General features: G+C 40.0%; 1 pseudogene; it reads left to right on the top strand.

Moving 5' to 3' along the window:
* Positions 1-536: 536 nt before the first annotated feature.
* Positions 537-6,483, top strand: LOC149247854 (major pollen allergen Lol p 11-like; annotated as a pseudogene).
* Positions 6,484-8,978: the final 2,495 nt, after the last annotated feature.

Raw genomic sequence — 8,978 nt, forward strand, 5'->3', positions numbered from 1 at the left:
GATTCATCCTTCCATTGGAAGGTGAGATATCTGGTAAAAGCCCATACAGTCAATCTCTCTACGAGAAATACCTTGTTCTCACGAATTCTAGATCAGAGGCGGTTGAGTTGTTGAGCTAGTGGAATTCGAATTTGCAGCAGTGTTTTCTTGGTGTCAACGTTGCAATGTCTTTCAACGGATTGTGATTGGAGTATGCTCTTGAGGGCAGCTCAAACTATATTGCATGGAAGGACAGGATGGAGGTGGTGTTAGATGATAATGGGCTAAAGGAGTTCATAAAGGCTGAGGTCCCAAAGCCTACTGATGCTGCCAAGGTTGAGGTTTGGCAAAAGAAGATAGCAAAGTGTCGAAGGATTCTACTGGAGGGCGTGAAGAATCATATTGTGTCTAGCCTGCATGGAAAGGCTTCTCCATACTTGATGTGGAAAGCGTTGACAAATCTATTCCAAAGCAAGAGCGATCAGAGGAAGCTGGTGCTCAAGGATAAACTCAGAAACATTAAATGCGAGAAGGGAGACAGTATGCCCAAGTACCTCATGAAGTTCACTCAGTGCAGGGATGAGTTGGGAAGTGTGGGGGTGGCTGTCGATGATGAGGACTTGGTGAGCTTGGCTCTCCTTGGTCTTTCGAAGAGTTGGCATTCCTATCAGGACTCTGTCAATGGTCGGGAGAAATTTCCAGAATGGGAGAGACTTTGGTCAGATCTTGTGCAGGAGGAGATCAGGTGGAATACCAGGGACAGATCTTCATCAAAGGGACCTGATGAAGAAAATTGCGCTTTGGCTGCCAAAGCAAAGAAGGGGAAGAACAAGAAAGATTCTCATTTCAGTGCAAAAGGCAAGAAGCAGGACATGTCCAAGGTGAAGTGCTTTCACTATAACCGGCACGGACACTATGCTACTAATTGTCCGCAGAAGAAGAAGAACAAGCAAGCTGCTGGATCGGCAGCAGGAGAGGCTCTAGCCTCGCAGTTTGAGCTTGATTTTTCATTGATCACATGCTTGATTTCAAGTGTGATGGGATTGGTGTGGTTCTTGGACAGTGGTGCGTCTTTTCACATGACAGGAGATCGAGATTTGTTTTCTGATCTGGAGGAGAAAGATCTTGGAGTGCACATCGAGATGGGCGATGATGGTAGATACAGTGCGACTGGTATCGGTACCATTTCCTTTGAGAGGGAGTCTAGAAAAACCTTCGTATTGAAAGAAGTGATGCATGTTCCAGAATTGAAGAAGAATCTTATCTCTGTGGTGATGTTAGAAGACAAGGGATATGATGTCGTTTTCAACGAGGGAAAGGCTTTCCTGCGCAGTAAGACAACTGGAGAAACCCAGAAGATAGGGGTTTGAGTCAGAAACCTTTATCAGTTGCATGTAGATGGCTGCGCAGAAATGGCATGCAAGGCAGAAGGATTGGTGAGCCGGGATGATGGCGAGCTGTGGCACAGGAGATTGGGTCACCTTCACCATGGAGCCTTCAAGATACTGTAGTAGATCACTACTGGGCTTCCTAGAGGCACTCTTGCGCAGTCAGATCAGTGCAAGGGGTGTACTTTGGGAAAGTTTGTGAAAGCCACCTTTCACGAGAAGGATAGTCACGCCACGACGATTCTTGAGAGAATTCACACAGACGTGTGTAGACCTTTCTCAATAGCTTCGACAGCAAAGCATAGGTATTATGTAATCTTTGTTGATGATTTCACTCGAAAGAGCTGGATCTTCTTCATGCAGAAGAAGAGCGAGACATACTCAAAGTTCTGTGAGTTCAAAGCACTGGTCGAGAAGGAGTCAGGGAAGAAGGTGAAGGCTCTTAGGAGTGACAATGGTGGTGAATACATCTCTGGCGAGTTAAAGGATTTCTACAGCCCAGTAGGGATTCGAAGAGAGCTCATAGCTCCCCATAACCCACAACAAAACGAGGTTGTTGAGCGGAAGAACAGAACGATCGTGGGTGCTGCAAGGGCGATGTTGCATCATCAGGGCCTACCCCTTCACTTGTGGGCAGAAGCATGCAATACTGCAGTATATGTGCAGAACCGTTGTCCTCACAGGATACTTGGCATGAGTACACCCGAGGAGGCTTATTCTGGTAAGAGGCCTGATATTTCTCATTTGAGAATTTTTGGTTCTAACGTTTACATGCATGTGACGAAGGATGCCAGGAAGAAGCTGGAGCTGATCGCAGAGGTTGGGATATTTGTGCGGTACACTGATATGCCCCACAACTATCGTGTGTATTTGCCAGACAGTGGCAAAACTGTTGTGCGACGGGATATAAAATTTCAGGAGGAGAAAGCCATGAAGTACTCGCTTGAGAGGGAGCCACAGTTACATGCAAATGAGGAGTTATTAATTCCTAAGGATGAGCTTTAGGACGTGGATCAGCCACAGGATGAAGTTCATGGAGTGGAAGAGACCACTCATGCAGTGCCAACCATCAGAGGGCGAAAGAGCTTGACAGAAGCTGAGTGACTGGCTTAAGATGCAGAGAAGGTTGTAGGACCACCTATAGCTCGACGTAGACAGAGACAGTCACCTGATCGGTACACTGGATACATGGCTCTTGTGAGAAAATGTGTTGTGACTGAGCCATCCTCTTTCAATGAAGCTGTGGAGGATCCCGCATGGGTAGACACCATGGTGGAAGAGTATGATTCGATTGTCAGAAACAGTGCATGGGAGATTGTCCCAAGACCGGAAGGGAAATCAGTGGTGGTTTCGAGATGGATCTACAAAGTTAAGCAGACAGCTGACGGGAGTGTGGAGAAGTACAAGTTAAGATTTGTTACCTGAGGCTTTTCACAGATAGAGGGGATCGATTATGAGGAGATCTTTGCACCTGTCGCAAGGTATTCTTCCATACGGACGATTCTTGCTCTCTCAACGCAGATGGGGTGGCACATTCATCAGATGGATGTGAAGACTACGTTCCTCAACGGAGTCATTGAGGAGGAGGTGTACATAGAACAGCCCGAAGGTTTTGAGATCTTCAGCAGCGAGTCGCATGTGTGCAGGCTCAAGAGAGCGTTGTATGGGTTGAAACAAGCACCACGTGCTTGGTACACATGGATAGACAGTTATTTCACTGGACTTGGATTCTCCAAGAGTGAGGCGGATCCTAGCCTATACGAGATTGTGGTGGAGGGTAAGTAGTAGATGATTTGATTCTAACAGGTGTTGTTGATACTTTCATGCAAGGATGATCTTGCTAAGGAGTTTGAGATGAAGGACTTGGGCCTCCTTCATTATTTCCTAGGATTGGAAATATGACAGCGCAGTGATGGACTATTTGTTTCTTAGGGTAAGTATGCTCGGGAGATACTGGAGAAGTTCAACATGCATGGCTGAAAACCTGTTGATACTCCTCTTCCTGGAGGTTGGAGGAAGGAGGATGCTACTTTGGCAGAAGTAGTGGATGCCATAGTTTATCGATAGTTGGTGGGGTCGCTTATGTATCTGGTCAATACACGACCCGATATATGCTATGCAATTAACCAGCTTTCATAAGCTATGATTAAGCCAACCAAGCTCTTCTGGAAGGCAGGCAAGCATGTATTGCGTTATCTCAGAGGCACATCGGGATATGGATTGTGGTATAGACAGGAGTATGAGGTGAAGCTATGTGGCTTCACGGATGCAGATTGGGCAGGGAGCCCAACAGACAGAAAGAGCACATCTAGAGGGGTCTTCAATATCGGGTCGACAGTTGTTTCTTGGTACAGCAGGAAGCAGATATCCGTGGCACTCAGTTCATCAGAGGCCAAGTATATGGCAGCAAGTTTGGCTACATGCAAGGCTATATGGAAGAGGAAGATCCTGGTCAGGTTGTTCGGTTCTTACTTGGAGCCTACTGTGATTCACTGTGACAATCAGAGTTACATTAAACTTTCGGCTAATCCAGTATTTCATGATAAATCTAAGCACATTGACATCAGGTACCATCATATAAGAGATTGTGTATAGCGGAGAGTCATGTTACTTTCATACATTCCAAAGGAGGATTAGGATGTTGATATCTTGACGAAGGTGCTCACCAGGAGTAAATTCGAATACCACCGAGGCAGGATAGGGTTTGCTGATAATCCATATCTTGTTGAGAGGGAGTGTTGAGAATGCAACAAGATGATGGAGCTTAGTGGAAAGAAGTCGCCTTCACTAAGTGGGCCCGCAGACTATTTTTGGCGCACAGTCTATTTTTAAACTGTCTATTTTTAGACATATGGATCATGGTCTATGAGTTGTAGGATGCTATTTTTGGATAATTGGTCATTGGTAAAAATATATGGACTTCTATTTTTAGACATACGGGCGGTTTCTATTTTTAGACTGCTAGGCTAAAAATAGAACAGTCGAATATTATTGTCTCATAATAATATTTGGACTATAAACATTATCTTATCTTCTTGGAGCACTTCAGTTTGAGCTACAGATGTGGCACATGCAGCTGTCAGAAGGAAATACGCTTTCCTTGTGGGTCAGTTGAGCTATTGCATGCAGGACTTCAGTTAGAACTCATGTGGTTGAGTTTCAGTAGAGTTGATTGGGGAGTTGATGGAGTTGTGTTCAGTTTGACTTGGTTGAACTAGTTGTATTTTAGTCTAACTAAAGAATGCACTAGTGATGAGTTGTGTGAATTAAATATTAATTAATTCACTAATTATTAACTCATAAAGCAACTAAAGAATACATCAGTTAACTCAGTGCATGTACAGTTCAGTGGAGACAGGTGTTAGAGGTTGAGATTGCTATCGGTTGTGACTACAATGTGACTATAGTTGTGCATGTGATTTGCACATGCATGGATGGAGATTGCCAATGATAGCTTGCGTAGTATACCAAGGGAATTCGTTTTTACATAGTGGATGATTTCTCTTGCAGGATTGCGCAGTGGAGGCAGGCAAACAATGGAGGAGATTTGAGGCTTCAGATCTGAGCTAGTTTGTGTGTAACAGGTGTAGATAGTGTTGGATACTTGAGAGGAGTATTGTACTATGTATTGTTACATGCTCTCTATCATTATAATATACATATAGTGTGGGGTTTTCAACTATATGCTTTCCCCAGGTTACATACTGTGTTAATGTGTGCATGCAATTGATGTTTCATTGATTTTAATGCTGCTAAATTGATGATCAACGTAGAAGAGATTATGTATTGTGCATGTATTTCGCAATAGTGTATAATCGGGATAATCGCTGTGAATAAGTGTCATATTTTTCAAAATTTCTATAGTTTGGTGGTTTAACGGATTCAAGAATATATCTTTATGGTTCCTAAAATAGATATTCAAGAGACTATGGTTCAAATCTCGAATATATCTTTATGGTTCCTAAAATAGATGTTCAAGAGACTATGGTTCAAATCTCATTGAGTACATGACCGGTTGTGGTGGCGGTTACCAATTCACCACGTAATTAAAAAAAAATGTTTACAGCAAGGCTCGAGCATACCACATGATGATAGACATTTATGTTAAGAGGGCACAACTCGGCCCAATCAAAATTTTATGTTTATGGCTCCGAAAAAAGATGTTTACAAGCATGCTCACGCAGAGCAGGGACACTGACCGTTATATCTTACTCGGAAAATCTGTTCATAATCACCGGCTTACATGTTGGGGCCAAAACCGATATGTATATATTACACCATTCTCTTTGCTCTTCCACACTCAGGCCCAGAATCGTACATACATACATATGTGATACGTGTTGTTGCTGCTTCCATTCCTAATCCAATGCTCCTACTGGCCATAACTTTTATGTTATGCGCAAGGTTTACTGCGATAACTGTGCTGCTGGATTCCCCACCAGGTTTTCACCTGCCATCTCTGGTAAGCCAGCAACCACCCATCTTGGATAGTTTTTCAATTTGTTTCGCAGTTTTTGTAGATTGTTTTCATTTGGGCAACTGGATTTTCTTATTGAAAAGATATGAAACAATAGATCTGGTGCTGAAGAATAGATATGGTTTTAAGATCGTCCATTTGGAATGTTATTTGTGCTTTTCTGAATAGATCTATTCTTCCCTTTTGCTATTGTGTTCACATTGCTTTCATTTTCTACACTCGTTTTTAAGAGAAATGCGGGTTTCTGTCTGAAGCATAGAATGCACAGGGGCAGCCCTATGTTTGGTTCTGATATTTTGAGTATGAGTGCTGTGCAGGTGCCACTGTAGCTGTTGAGTGCAAGGATTCTGCTGGTAAGAGATTGTTCTATAATGAACAGCTCACCACGACGATGGGCTTTTCAGTATCGCTGTTCAGGGTGAGCACGATCACGAAGCCTGTGAGGCATTTACAGCGAGCAGCCCAACCTCATGCAACCTTAAAACTGATAGCAGCCGGGGTCCAGTTTACCTAACACACAACAATGGGATCAATTCGGACGAAGGAAAGACTGGGCCTTTTGCCTTCAAATCTAAGACAAACGACCCTTCTTGTCAGGCTGTGTTGGCAGAATATAACACATATAATGCCTCTGACTAGGTTTTATTGCCTCTCCGCGCGTTTGTGTCGGTTTTCTGGTTTTCATCGCTCCTTTTTGTTATGGATTTTGGCTCAGTCCTGCTACTATTTCTTATGGGTTCTCCTGCCTAGGGATCTGTTCCACTAGTGAATATAAATATAAAATGTTGTAGTGCTTAGGTGGAATATTTATCTATCATGATGGTGTTCATGAATACCTGGATTCATTTGTGGCTAAGACTGCAAAAGTTTGGAATAATTTCAATTTCATTTTCTAGATATTTATATGTTGCATTGCCTTTGACAGAAAATGCGAAAGCTTTGTCTCAATTCGTTGGGTTTTGGATTTTCTATGTTACGATAAATATAAAACAATAGCAAACAATGCAAGAAATTGGCATATTATAAGACGAGTATATACATTATGCATTTCTATCTACTATTTTGCAAGAAGTTTTTTCTCCTTTTTGATGGTAAACTTTTGCACTGTGCCACTAGTGATAATACAAAGGTTCCGGTTTAGTTTTCCACCGCAGAAAGAACTTGTATGAATCATGCCAAAGCTTGAAGCTTATGTGTTAACATCAAGCTTCTATAATCGATGGATCTTGCCAAACTTCTTGTTAAATTTTACATGATTTTGGTTAAATTTTACATAAATCGTGTTAAATTTTGAAATTTTTTGTGGATTTTTGTTTTCAGAATGAATCACATTAATTAGTTTAAAACATTGACCAAATTTAAATGATATAATTAATCCTAAAAATTTATACTACCTTTTAACTGGTTAAAATCAATAAATAACGTAAAAAAAATAGTGATACAAAAGCCCCCTCCAAATCGATTCAAATGATAAGTCTTCAAGCTTGCGCCTTAACCAAGGAATTGATTTTACAATTAAGAAACGCCTGACACGAATCCTACTAAATCTTTAAGCATATACATTAACATCAAGCTTCTGTAATCAATGTATCTTGCCAAATTTCTGAACTGATATCAAGCAATTGGTTTGACACTTGAGAAACAACTGACACTCTCAAGGGATGTGGCTAATGAGGGTTATGTGGATTTTCTTGTGTGCTTAATTTTTTAATTGATATTCTTAATTCATTTAAATAAATAGTAATATGTGTTTTTGGATTGGGATTTCCATATTTGTATTCTCTTGTGATCTTAGTGTGGGGTTTTTTTGTTCATTGTATTTAGGATCTCTAGCTACTTTAGTTTAAAAAAAAAAATTATATTATATTAAAAAAAACCAATAAAATAGAGGAATTAGAAGAACAAAGTTATATGTAGCTGTTGAACTTGGGTTAAACCCATGCACATTTCTATCCACATTTCCCCTTAGTCATCGGATTTGTGGGGACGACTATCACCATGTGTCCATTTTCTTAATACAGAAACAAATGTGAAGTTTATTACTAATGTGATTAAAGTGCATTACTAATTCAAGCAACGAAAATTAAGATTAAAAAAACATGTGATAAAATTTGAATTAAAAATTATGATAAATCATAAAATATTATTGTGAAAGGTATATAATTTTAATTTAATTTAATTTGTTTAAATATTAATGTTTTTTTTGACTATAGAACAAAGATTTGATTTTTAATATTATGTTTTTAGAAAATTTAAATTCCATGAGTTAAAAAGTTTATTTTATATCTTAGTATAATGAGTATGATGTGGAAACTTATATGTTTGTCATCAAAGTTAAAATTTTATTTATATTAATTAAAATAAAATTTGAAAATAAATAAATTAAATAACTATACAAAACATTTAAATAATATTTGTTTGTAAAAAAATTACTCTTCAAGAAATTAAATCCCTATATTTATTAAAACAATTACAAATAAGGAAATTATATACGTATTTAAAATATTAATATTATTATGTTTCAACTAAACTTCACGTGTAATGTTGAAAATGAGACTTGTATTATCTTACAATGACAAAACTCCTCATTCTGAAAACACCCTTTTTCACCGCCATGCTATTTCTGGCCCAGAATTTGGTGATTCCTTTGCGGCCACCTGCTTTGGTGTTCGCTCCTTAACCAATTGCTTACCTCCTCGCCTTTCACACGTAGACTTCGGTTGCATTTTACATTCACCCGCAACTTTCCTCTCGCTCACCACATTTTCTTTTGGCTTTTGACATTCTCTCAACTCTCGAATCTCAACATCTTTAGATTCAAGATCTCTTTTCAGGCGATTCAGGGCACTTTCCAATTCCCTAATTCTCTCTTGAAGATGCACATTTTCTTCTGTACATTTGTTCATTTCAGTCATCAAACAATTGTTTTTCTGCTTGATGCACGTATTTGCCTCTGCATTGTCCAAAAGCTCATTTCGTAAATCAACTACCTGATGTCGTAAATCAAATACCTGGCCCTCTTTCTTCGCTTCCACAGCCCTGGAAGATTCGAGATCCTTTCTGGCAGAATCTAGCGCTGTTTCCAACTCTCCTACTGTGGCCTTAAGATTTACCTTTTCTTCTGAAACCAAAAA

This window comes from Pinus tabuliformis, chromosome 7 (assembly GCF_031772625.1).
Source record: "Pinus tabuliformis cultivar Carrire ecotype Pingquan chromosome 7, CPIR1, whole genome shotgun sequence".
In the NCBI taxonomy this organism is placed as follows: domain Eukaryota; kingdom Viridiplantae; phylum Streptophyta; class Pinopsida; order Pinales; family Pinaceae; genus Pinus; species Pinus tabuliformis.